The 3,244-nt window shown below is 35.7% G+C and overlaps 1 non-coding gene across 1 annotated transcript; it reads left to right on the plus strand.

The window, feature by feature from the left end:
* Window positions 1-964: 964 nt before the first annotated feature.
* On the plus strand, window positions 965-1,071 carry LOC129307567 (small nucleolar RNA R71). The gene has a single exon (XR_008592455.1). It is a non-coding gene; the product is annotated as a small nucleolar RNA R71 (small nucleolar RNA).
* The last annotated feature ends 2,173 nt before the right edge of the window (window positions 1,072-3,244 follow it).

Below are 3,244 nucleotides of genomic sequence, written 5' to 3' on the forward strand. Positions count from 1 at the left end.
TTGTCCTCTTTCTCCCAACTCCTTGCCACTCCTCAATGTGATAGCATTAAGATTAGCTTTAGGATTAGCAACGGTGTTGGATGGTAATGTAGAGGCTTGAGCATTGGCTGCACTTAATTGGTTAGCAAGCATATTCATTTGAGAAGTAAGGGCATCAATTTTAGAGTTCATGTTCTCACACTTGTTACCCATACTCTCTACCTTGTTCCCTAAGCCATCATACATGTTTTTATACAAAGAGTTCATTTCAATCAACTGCTTACGTAACACATTCACATCATTAGAAGAGTTTGAATTAGAAGAACTCTCAATTGGAACAAGCCTCCTATCACTATAAGAATTAGAAGAAGGTGCAAGAGAATTACCACTTGGATTGTAGCTTTGAGAAGAGCTACCTTGAGACAAATGAGGTGGAGGGTCACGGCCAAAGGTGTTTTGATAGGATCCTCTTTGTTGATTGTCTTGTAAAGCCACATTTGGATTTGAATAGGAGAAATTAGGATGGTCTCTCCATGAAGGGTTGTAAGTATTAGAATAAGCTCCTTGCCCTTGCCTCCCACCATAGGATTGTTTTCCATTGTAGATAGCATTTACTTGTTCAAACTTAATAGGACAATTGCTTTCTACATGCATAGGTGAGTCACAAAAAGTACAAGAATAAGGGACAAGTGCTTGAGAAGTACTTACATTGCTCACTTGAGATATTTGTGGAGCCAACATTCTCCCAATCTTGGCAGCTAGCAAGTCCACATATGAATCATTAAGAACTGAGGAACCTACCATATTCACATTTCTCTTTTCCCTTGTAGAGTATTGAGCACCACTTGAAGCCATCTTGTCAATTAGTTCCCAAGCCTTTAAGGAAGTGAGGTCAATCAAGCATCCACCACTAGCGGCATCAATGTTAACTTTGTCTCTTGGAATCAAGCCCTCATAGAAATATTGGACTAAATTCTCACTAGAAATTTGATGGTGTGGGCATTTAGCCAAAAGGCCTTGGAATCTAGTCCAATACTCATAGAGACTCTCATCCTCTCCTTGTTGGACCCCATAGATTTGCTTCCTCAAATTGGTGACCTTGGAATTTGGAAAGAATTTATCTAAGAAGAGTCTTCTTAGCTCGGCCCATGTGCTCACTTTCACATAAGAAGGGTAGTTGAAATACCACTCCTTTGCTAAACCTTCAAGAGAAAATACAAAAGCCTTAGCTTGAACATCATCAACATTTACATGCATAGGCTTCATAGTATCACAAACCAATAGGAAAGTATGCAAAAACCTATGACAATCCTCTCCTGGTAACCCATGAAATTTAGGCAATGCATTAATCAAAGAGGATTTAATTTCAAATTGAACATTAGTAGGAGGAACATATAAGCCATAAGGATTATCATGCCAATTAGGTTGAGTTAATTGCCTAATGCTCCTCTCCTCTCTAGGGTTATGCAAGCCTTCAAATTCATTATTAACATGGCCATCATCATGCAAATTCTCATTCCCATTCCCATGGCCCTCATTATGCACATGCTCATGTCCTAAGATACCTTCCATTGTTGAATTACAAACCAAATGAGAATCAAGAATAGGTTGTGATCTTCTCAATCTAGAAATAGTCCTTTCAATTTCTGGATCTAATTCAACAAAAGAGGTATGTTTTCTTCGGGTCATGCACTAATCAAGCTCAAGAAAATTAAGAACAAAGAACAAACTAAACTAAAATGCAAATCAACATGAAACAATTCAAAACACACAAAAGCAAGAGAAATAATTTTTTTTTATTTTTTTTTATTAAACTCAATAGCAACAAAATGAAAAAAAAAAATAACACCAAACAAGTAGGAGAGAGTTAGAAATGCTCAATCAAGAAGCTTTGGCAATTCTGGAATTCGCACAGTAGGCTCTTGGAGACAGTGAACTTGTGAATTTTCTATCAGCAAATCCACATGATAAATTCCCCTGAAACTTTTATGAGAAACACAAGAGATATACAGAAAATATATATAAAACTTTCAGATTAAAAATCCTTCCAAATCGTTCCCAGAATTTTTCACAAGTTGGTCCTCAGGTCTGGAGAAACAGGATTTTGTCCAGAAGACCTTCAGAGCTTCTAACAAACTTTCAAATAGGAAAATGGAAAAATTGAAGAAAATCCTAAACACAAGAAACAAAGATAAGACAGCGATAAGAAAAATGAAACTGGAATCAATCAATTTGAACGCACAAAGACGAAGATATGCTAACTCAAAGTTGAAACAGGGTTTTGGGAATCCTCTGTAATGGCTCCCTGGACCTTGTTAGATTGTAAAATTTCCACAGGACACTTCCCACGTCCAAAATTGACCAAACCATTTTAAAGTGAAGCTAGGATATAGAGCTTTCAATGAAATAAATTCCACGTTCAAATTCCCTCAGACTCATTCCCAGTTAATTTTTCAATTTCAGACAGAGACACTAGAAACAGAGTATTTTCAGCTCTACACCAAACCAACGAAAATTGCACTAATTTTTTTTTCTTTTTCAAAACAGAATAAAAACACTCAAAACACACAAAAAAACACTAAACAAAACACAAAACACAAATTTTTATAATTTTTCAAAAAATTTTTCAGGAACACTAAAAATGTAAATTAAGTACTAAACAACCTTAGAATTAAACTTAAACCATTCCCCGGCAACGGCGCCAAAATTTTGATAGGAAATTAGTCGCTTATCCTCAAAATTACACTAAAGCTAACCCTAATACAATATAGGGCCAACCCTAGGTCATCTCCCAAGGAATGGTTTTAAGTCTAATTGAAAGTTATCTAGTGAAATAAATCAACCAAAGTTTGTAGGAATTTAGTTATCTATCTAATTATCTAAACTAATTACCTAATATGCAAGTAATTAAAATGCTAGTGAAAGTGAGTGAAATGAACTTCCCTTTTTACAATAATGGAACCCTAGAGATTAGTTGATTTTGGACTCATTATCTTCTCATGATTAGGCTAAGTTTAGCTTCCCTTTCCTCTTGACTAAAGCTGTCATGACTTAAGAAAATTATCCTAAGCCAATTAACCTAATTAGCTAACCTCCCTAGGTCTTAGATTAAAGTCCCTAGTTCAATTAACCAATTGGTGAAGACATTAGCCAAGTGATTCATTCAAAATCCTCTCTCAACAGCCATGGTCAAACACATAAATTGAGCAACCACAAGATTATGTCAAGCTACTCAACAACACAAGCATTAACACCACAAGATTAT

The sequence above is a fragment of the Prosopis cineraria genome, unplaced genomic scaffold, assembly GCF_029017545.1.
Source record: "Prosopis cineraria cultivar Desert tree isolate PC_DT_omini unplaced genomic scaffold, ASM2901754v1 PC3, whole genome shotgun sequence".
NCBI lineage: Eukaryota > Viridiplantae > Streptophyta > Magnoliopsida > Fabales > Fabaceae > Prosopis > Prosopis cineraria.